Here is a 9,189-nt window from a genome sequence, read left to right on the forward strand (position 1 = left end):
TTGCACCAGATGAAATCTCCCCAGCAAGAAAACAGCTGGTAATTAAAACCTGGCAGAGACTGTAATTTCCCTATTCTATTCAAATGTATATCAAGGGGTCATCTTTCCCTATACCTGAAAGCCTTGCAGCTTAGCAGACACAGAACATCTATCTATCCCATTGCAATGCAGATTGTGAATGTGTATTCTGCAGGAATCCAGCATGCTTCACAAGGACTGACCTTGCCAATGTGTGAAATGATGAGCTTTAGGTAGCACAGATCAATAAGCCCTGACTACAAATTAATTTGAGAATAGACGGCTGCAGACCATCTGCTGCACACTATATAAAACTATCCAGGTCTGAACTGTGTGCGTAGTAACCTCTTAAACACTGAGCAAACACTCCTTCCCTCTGGAGACTCCAATCTACTGGTACTGAATATCATTATTACCGTACACCACTCATATATCACACATTATTGTGTTACTTTCAATGTAATGCAGAGAAATTTAATGCTCTCTAGTAATTAGCATCTATACATAATTCCTTTATTTCCAGATTCTCAGGCGAGAATCTGACATGTGTACAGTGGTTGTCCAATATCATATATATTATATATATTTTGTAGAATCTATATTCTATGACTATATTCAAGTCAAGAGAGGAGTGCAGTGAGGTGCTGCTCACTTGTTCTTCTCCCTCCCTATAAAACAGAACAGCTCTGTATGTCCAGCATTTGTTTATCCATCTGTCACTTTTTTCTCTTTTTTAAGAACTACAGGTGTGTAAGCAGCCTTCGGTATATTTATAAGTTTCTATTATAAATCTGTGAATCAGACATTCACCATTTTCTGGTGGAGAATCAAGCAGTGCTATTTAAATCACATGGACCTGGAAGATTCTCTTTTAGGCGAATTTCAGATTCATGGCTTCATGGACCCCATACAAGTCATCTAGTTGTGGGTAAAACATCCAAGGAGGAACTCTGCATCTGACTTATACTATCTGTATTCTATATATATATATATATATATATAAAGGGAAGTGAGGGGTGTGGCCTCTGCGGTGGATATCAGGAGTGGGGGGAGGAGTCTAGACCTGCAGCTGGTCCTTCAGATGTACCTTGGGGCACTACCTAATGTATGTTGGTTCCACCCTCCTATAGAAAACAGAGTGGGTTCGTGGATAATTAGAATTGTAATATCTTTCAGGTGTCAATTACCCTTAGAAACATGCATTGCAAAGCTGAAAAGTCTCCCCATCTTAGTCTTCAGGTGGGCAGAAAAGTGCCCAGTGAGCTACAACATTTTGCTAGGGATAAAAAAGTGCCCTGCTTAACCAATTAGGGCTTGTGGCTGTCTCATTCATTTTTAAGGGGCTGCTTTAATACTTTGCACATTGACATGCATCTGACCCCATGCAGATAACTTTCACTGTCTTCCAGCTACAAAGTCACCATAACAGTATCAAACTCAAAGTCATGTAGCCCTTCAAGCTTTCTGTTAAAGTACAAGTCTTTAGGAGAAATGGTGATATACTTACCTTTCCAGAGACCCATATGTTAAAACCCCATCATGTCATTATTACTTGGCATATATGAAATGTTTTATAGTGGTGCAGTACCTGCTCTCTATAAGGCTGGTATGTCACATTTAGCGGGATAGATAGACTATCATGGGAGAACCTTGGTGATCCAGCAAATGTGGAATGGATTTCTTAAAACTCATTTGCCAACTGTTTTTAGTCCTAAACTAGATCCATTGCAAGTTTCTTGGATGACCCATTTTCCCCCATAATACTCTATCTTCCCCAGCCTTGGAGAGCTTTATTAAATCAGGCCTTTAATATCTTGTAAGAGTGACTCTATGGTGACAGATTTACTTTAATTAAAGGGCCCTGTTATTTCATACTGTTCTGTCATGTGACATCATATGTTATTGTCATCGTTAGGACATGCAGTTGCAGTTGGCAGATCAGCAACTGTTAAAATCTGTGTGACCCCATTACTCCAAGTCCCAGGGCCTAGATTCAACCTTACAGTATGCCAATGGAGAGTGAATTGTAAATCCTTTGTAGGTAAGTGTGTACATATGTGATTATTTATTACTGAATAATCTGGCACTATTATTAGCACTTCTGCCTGGCAGTAAAATAGGAATGGGAGATTCATTGTGCGTCTCATGTTTGTTGGGTCAGTTTTTGGTAATATTCACCATAACCAGTACCACTATCAGAAATTTCTAGGCCCCATACTAGGTAAACTTCCTGCACAAGTGAGGCTCTTGTGATTAGGGCCTGGCACAAAGGTACCCCCCCCCTAATGGAGGTCCAGTGCAGAAGTACCCCCTTTACCATATCATATACCGTGATAGACACACTGGAAAGTCTGTTTTGTTAACAATCACCATTTCCAGTACTGCCATTAGAAATTTCTAGGCAACATATTAGGTAAACCTCCCAGGCCCCGTCCTTATGTCTAAATGTTCCTGCAAAAGTCAAGTTCTTTTGATCAAGGCCTAATCAGAAAAAACTCCCCCCTGGTACAGAAGTACCCATTTTACCATATCATAAACAGTGCTATACACTTACCCCTTGGCAATGTCGAAATGCATGATGAATGTTGGTGAATTTTCTTAGCGCCTTACAGAATCTATGGTTTTTTCACTAAAAGAGGAGCTCACAAATGAACATCCCTACCATAGTCATATGTAGTCAAAGGCCAATTTAGGGGGAGGATACCACACAAACAGGGAAAATTCACAAAACTCCATGAAAATACTGTCCTGACCTGGGATCCTGGTGCTGCAAGGCCAGAGTGTTAGCCACTGAGCCACCAAACCCATTAGTAACCATGTTCTATTAATTAGGTGGAGATTTGTTTATGCAAACCTACTATTGATCTATATTACTTAGGAGGAAAAAAGTAAATTCTACATGAAAATGATATCCCAGTTTATAGATCTCCATGGGGATAGAGTTCAAATGTGAATTGAAGCTGTAACAGTGTCCCTGCAGAACTAAACCTGTGATACTCACCTAACTCTTGTTCCATCACAGCGCGCCACCATCTGAGAGTTAAGTTCCACTTTAAGGATGTTTTCTGAAAGAAGAGACATGCAACATTTCTTTTGTCCAAAAACTTTTTTTTCCAATGGTCCTCACAATTTTAATTTTACACTGCAAAGTGCCTGAACAATGCAATGCCCACTTCTGGCCTTATTTTTGGCATCTATGAGCTGCTGAAAATAATTATGCATACCTGGAATGATGATGTAACTCCAGGAGATGAATTATTGGTGTCCACCAATAGGTGAAGGAGGGCAATGTGGCACTCAGAAGACGTACAGGGAAAATGGAAGCAGGGGTAGTGATGACTGCAAACCTGAATCCGTCATCACTTGAGGTGGGTACTCTAAGGCAGTGTTTTTTTTATCTTCATAACACCCTGCTACCCCCTACTAAATAACCCCTGCTAAAACTTCCACAGCTCACAGTACATTAGTGTGGTGGTCAATAGGAATAATGCCTCTTACGTTGTTGGCCATGGGAAAAATGTCATCTTTACAGATAGCCAAAATGATAATTGGTGCCGCTTAAACTGAAGCATAAATTTCTCATTGCTCAAAGAACCCAATTTTTGGAGGATCCCTGGTTGACAAGCACTGATCTAAGGGATCAGTGTGCCATATGGTATGAGTGTCATTAAGTATACTTCTAGGTATGGATGTAACACTTTCTCCTGGGTCACGGACATTCTGTGCTGGATGACATCCCTACATTACTGTGTTACTATGAATGTAATATATAATATGTCTCACTGTGGGGAAACTACTAGGATGTTCTACACTGGCCGGTATCTTCCATCCCATGTTCATGTTTCTCCTATTTGTTTTCTACATATAAGTTTATCTTACAGTTCTTTCTTTTTTTGTATAGTGCTTCAACAATGGTTTTCTGTCAGGCTCCTGCTATGTGCTTTCTTTGTCTACAAAAGATTACCAGATACATAGCATCTTTTATATCCTGGTAAGTGTATAACATTTACTTTACCATGCCCCATCCATGTGCCATGCTACCAATCAACTGCTTTATAGTAGATTGCATTAACAGTTTTTTGATCATCAACTTTTTTGTGCTATTTAACAACTGCATCACAATTGGTAGTGGTTGGATCGTTTAAATCTGAACAGAATACGGCTCGAATTAGATCTGTTCCACCCTCAGACTAGAGCCCACAGAAGTTTGGATATCCTGCATGGGGCCAGAGGTGTGTACACTCATCCAATGATACTCTGCCATCTTGGCACCACTTTCACTTTTACAGAGGGCTGCCGCCAACATCAGGGATGGCATCAGTGAAACCCTCCATGATCTAATGGGAGAACGGACTTTAGAGAAAGTGCTTGGGAACAGTGTGACTGCTAATAAAGTGAAATCACAATTATTTATTTATTTGTCTAGTATCCACAGACAATTTGCTTCCTATTTTTTCATAAAAAATTTTCCTGCATAATTAAAGGTTAATGTAACGTACAATTGATTCTAATTGCCCCCTGCTTTACAAGGTTACATAAATTGCCTAAGGAAACCATTTAAGGTGATATTTCACCAAATATAAACTTTTAAAAAAAAATGGAATCAGTCAAAATTCACAATTGATCTAACCAAAGTCAGTTTGACTTGCATTTGTTCTTTTCTACTTACCTTTAGTCACAATCAACATGTTGGTATCAGCCAATACTGTGATCTTATTGTCAATATTTGGTATTAAAACAAAATTGTAATTGATGCTATGGCCACTTTTACAGTCCACACAGTAAAGATTTCAAGATGTCTTACTAATGATAAAGATGTCACACTCAATATTATAATGCCTTGGCAATCAATGTGTTATCAAGAATTGTATTCTTAGAACTAAACTACACACAGATATAGAAGACACAAATTAACGTGACCGTGTCATTATTAATACATAATTTTTATTTTTTTGTAAGGTAAAGCAGTACCTGAATTTGGCTTTAGCCAACAGGGCTTGAGAGTCAGAGAAGCCAATCAGTTTATGTGCTAACAAGAATCATGCTAATAGGAAAAGTAGAAAAAGAGATGAGAGCATTACTATGATGTTTCTTCTTTTACTCTCCAGTAACAGTTGGGGGTGGGTTGAAGACAACCGGGGGTTGAATTAGAGGATTAAGGAAATCCTGCTGCAAAAAGTACTGCAGGGGAAATCCCTGGATTAAAGGTGAATACTGCAAAACAGTTGGGCTCGGCTTTTTATGTTTGTCCTGTTATGTTTGGCTGGAGTTCTGCTTTAAGTAAGTATTTTTTGTGAATCTCTTGCCAAATATAATAAGTTGTGTTTTATTTGTTTAACAAGATTTTCTTCATCTACTGTTAGTACTTGTTTCAAAATGATATGATGTTTTAGGTCCTATTCATATAAAAATATAAAACATTTTACAGAGGTTTTACAAACTTTCATTCATCTATGTGTGTGCTATTTTTCTTCCAATGACAATGACAATTTTCATGTGTTACAATAATATTACAGACATTTTCCTTATTTACTTCATTTAGGTTGCTGAAATTTTTTACAAAACGTGAACAACGTACACAAGAGCACACATATTATCCAGGGAGTCTACCAGCAAACATCTCCATATCAGAAACAGGTAATACAAATGTTTAAAAGGCTTTAGAGACCAGTTGATAGGGTCCAATTATGTAACTAATATGGATAAATACCTTTCAATCCTACAATAAGCAGCTAAAGTGTACTGTTGAGCTCCAGATAAGTTACCTTGCCTTAGTTATTAAGGGCAGTCTGGGAGAAATATGTCATGCACTTTCTACAAGCACGTGAATGCATTGCCTTCCCCAGTGATGACTAGTGATAGACTATTTCATAAACATAATAATTTACCCAAAGAAGAAGAAAAAAAAGAAGATTTAGTTTTTGCAAGGGCATTTGTTGGATTGTGAAAGATCAGAAGTACTCTTGAGCACACTTTGAGGTAAAACTAAGCGACACATGGCATTATTATTATCATTAAACAGGATTTATATAGCGCCAACATATTACGCAGCGCTGTACATTAAATAGAGGTTGCAAATGACAGACTGATACAGACAGTGATACAGGAGGAGAGGACCTTGCCCCAAAGAGCTTACAATCTAGTAGGTGGGGGAATAAACACACAATAGGAGAGAGATATGTAGTGGTGGGAAGTAGTGATGGTTTCATAAAGCAAAAGAAGATGGGTAGGCAAGTTTGAAAAAATGGGTTTTGAGTGCCCTTTTAAATAGGCAGATAGTAGGAGCAAGCCGAATAGGACGAGAAAGACCATTCCAGAGAGTTGGAGCAGCTCTAGAGAAGTCTTGTATCCGTGCGTGTGATGAGGTTATGAGTGAGGAAGTCATTAGTAGGTCATTGGAGGAGCGAGGAGAGCGGCAGGGGGAGTGTTTTTTTTTTACCAGGTCAGAAAAGTAAGTGGTACAATAACTGTGTAGGGATTTGATTCTAAGGTGAAATGGAAGCCAATGAAGGGAACTACAAAGAGATGCAGCAGTAGAGGAGCGGTGGGAAGGATGGATGAGTCTGGCTGCAGCCTATATAATAGATTGTAGAGAAGAGAGTCGGGTTAGTGGAATACTAGAGAGAAGGATGTTACAGTAGTCCAGACGGGAGATGATAAGAGCATTTACAAGAAGTTTGGTGGTCTCAGGGGACAGGTAGGGGCGGATTTTGGAGATGTTGCGTAGGTGAAAGTGACAGGACCTTGGCATGTTCTGAATATGGGGGGTAAATGAGAGGGCAGAATCAAAGGTAACACCAAGACAACGTGCCTGAGGGGAGGGATGGATAACCGTGTTGTTAACAGTTAGATATATGTCAGGGGGAGATTTGGAATTTGAGGGGGGGGATGATGATGAGTTCTGTTTTATCCAGGCTGAGCTTCAAAAATCAGTCAGACATCCATGATGAGATAGCTGACAGGCAGCATGAGACCTTATCACGGCATGCCACACTGAGTGGTGGCACAGGTGCTCTGAAGGGTGGATGTGGTTTAAAAGATCAAGGTTGATAAAAAAGAGGGCCTATATAAATTTAGTCTACTGTATATTTATATATATATATATATATATATATATATATATATATATATATATATTTCACGTATGTGTTCATATTTACAAAATATGCCTTAACTACTGTGCCAGCTTCTAAAATATCTAAACACTTGTTTGTGAGCATCTCGGCCAGTAATTTAAAATGTGTAACGGTGTCCTCAGATGTCATGGAGGATGTCATCGGTGATCCATACTGGTCTATCTCTAAAGATAAAAACTACATATTCTGCTCCTATTTCTTTTGCTGTATACCTATAGTAGGTTGTTCCCACTCAATCAGCCAATCTATAAAGCAGCCCTAAACCAGTATGATCACTAGCAATTGTTTAGGGCAATACATGTTGAAATATCTACTGTACCTAGCATAGCAGACAGACTCAGAACAAAGGAACATGAAACTTTTACAACTCTGCAGGTAGGGCCTTATCTTAGGTTACCTTACAATGGAACCTATTGACTGTAATTGGGGACAGCAGTCAGAATCCAATTAAATCAAACTCTTTGGTTGGATGTAGGCATCGCCCACAAAAGAATAGCCCTGGTTTTAGCCTTAATATTTACCCAATCATCTAATTTAGGAGGATAACAAAAACTCCAATTGCAAATTTTGTTTAATCCCGGATTTCTCAGCCTCTTCAATTTTAATTCCCCGGTTTAGGAGGTACGTTTGAAAACCAGATGGGTATTTAGATCTATGTTAGTCTGATATGAAATAACTAAGTTACCTTTGGCTATCCTAATGTTGGTGGGGTGTTCCTCACCACAATAGCAATTTTTAAACTTTACCCAGGATCCTAGATTTGGAAATCCATGATCATTTCACAACAGCCCAATTAAAGCAATTAAGCTCAATGAATCAGATTACTAATTGTGATAATTCAGGACTGCAATAGTGAATGATCCAACACTTCATGTTCTTGCATCTCAAAAGATATGATTACTGACTGTGTTTTTGCTGGGGAGATTCACTTTGACTGTTTGTCCTGGTGTCCCCATTGTCCTTGTGTAGAAAATAGAGCGTAAAATGTTCAAATAGTCAACCCTATAATGGAGAAAGATGGGTGAAAACTGATGGGAAACTTCACCAATTGGTCAAAGATGGCAAAAAAGCCAGATAACACTTCATCAACAGACACATCATTGAAACTCAGTGATAACCTGGGCTTAGTAATGCCTTCAATATTCTTTTGTCCGTAGAAGAAATTGATCGGTGATATGAGGAACATGTGTGCTGAGAAGTGCTTATTGTGTTTTATAAACTAGAGATTTCTGAACATGAAGAGGATGAGAATGATGAAGGGGATGATAATGAATATTGGATAGTACCAAAGAATGACCATGCAGAAAAAGACGTAGAACTGGGACAATTTACTCCAAAATGTAAAGTGCCACCTTTTGATGGTGGTAAGCAATAAAATTTATCTTATCATTCATGGACATTGGTCAATTAGCTGGAAGTAACAGGACATACTATAATATATGCACCTATTGTACTTATAGAGCTTCTATATGCTCAATACAAGTAATTGGAAAAGCATTATTTCATGTTTACTGGGCTTATTCTATATATATTGTTGTTATCATACTAGCAGGTTGACACATTGTGAAGTGGCTTAAGCACATTAAAATATTTCTTAAAATTTATTGTTATTAATGGGGGTATGCAGAGCTTTGGCTAAGTCTACACTGACTGTTTTCCTTATGTTTAACCGGAGCATTGAAACCCCCATGTTTAAAAATCCTCCTTATTTCAATGGGCCAGGGCACACTAAAGCGATTTCTTGATGAACTGTTAAAAGATTCCATCCTTTAGTGTTTGGAAAGAGTTAAAACACTCATAAACACCCAAAACACCTTCAAAACATGCCAAAATGCTTAAAAACACTTATAAACACTCCAAACACCCCTATTGTCATGAATGGGCATTTATAGACATTTTATGTGTTTTTTTGGGTGTTTCGGGGGAATTGGGGAGGTGTTTTCCTCTATTCTAACTCTTCTTTGCCACATATCTTAGTTAAAAACATCTTAAAATTCTTAAAACACATAGAAAATCATTTAAAAGCTGTATGGGT

The 9,189-nt window shown here is 38.4% G+C and overlaps 1 long non-coding RNA gene across 1 annotated transcript; it reads left to right on the forward strand.

Moving 5' to 3' along the window:
- The first annotated feature begins 1,933 nt into the window (after positions 1-1,933).
- LOC140329996 (uncharacterized) lies at positions 1,934-8,500 on the forward strand. Its single transcript, XR_011920558.1, has 4 exons — positions 1,934-2,059; positions 3,920-4,009; positions 5,561-5,655; positions 8,378-8,500. It is a non-coding gene; the product is annotated as an uncharacterized lncRNA (long non-coding RNA).
- The last annotated feature ends 689 nt before the right edge of the window (positions 8,501-9,189 follow it).

The sequence above is a fragment of the Pyxicephalus adspersus genome, chromosome 4, assembly GCF_032062135.1.
Source record: "Pyxicephalus adspersus chromosome 4, UCB_Pads_2.0, whole genome shotgun sequence".
Taxonomy (NCBI): domain Eukaryota; kingdom Metazoa; phylum Chordata; class Amphibia; order Anura; family Pyxicephalidae; genus Pyxicephalus; species Pyxicephalus adspersus.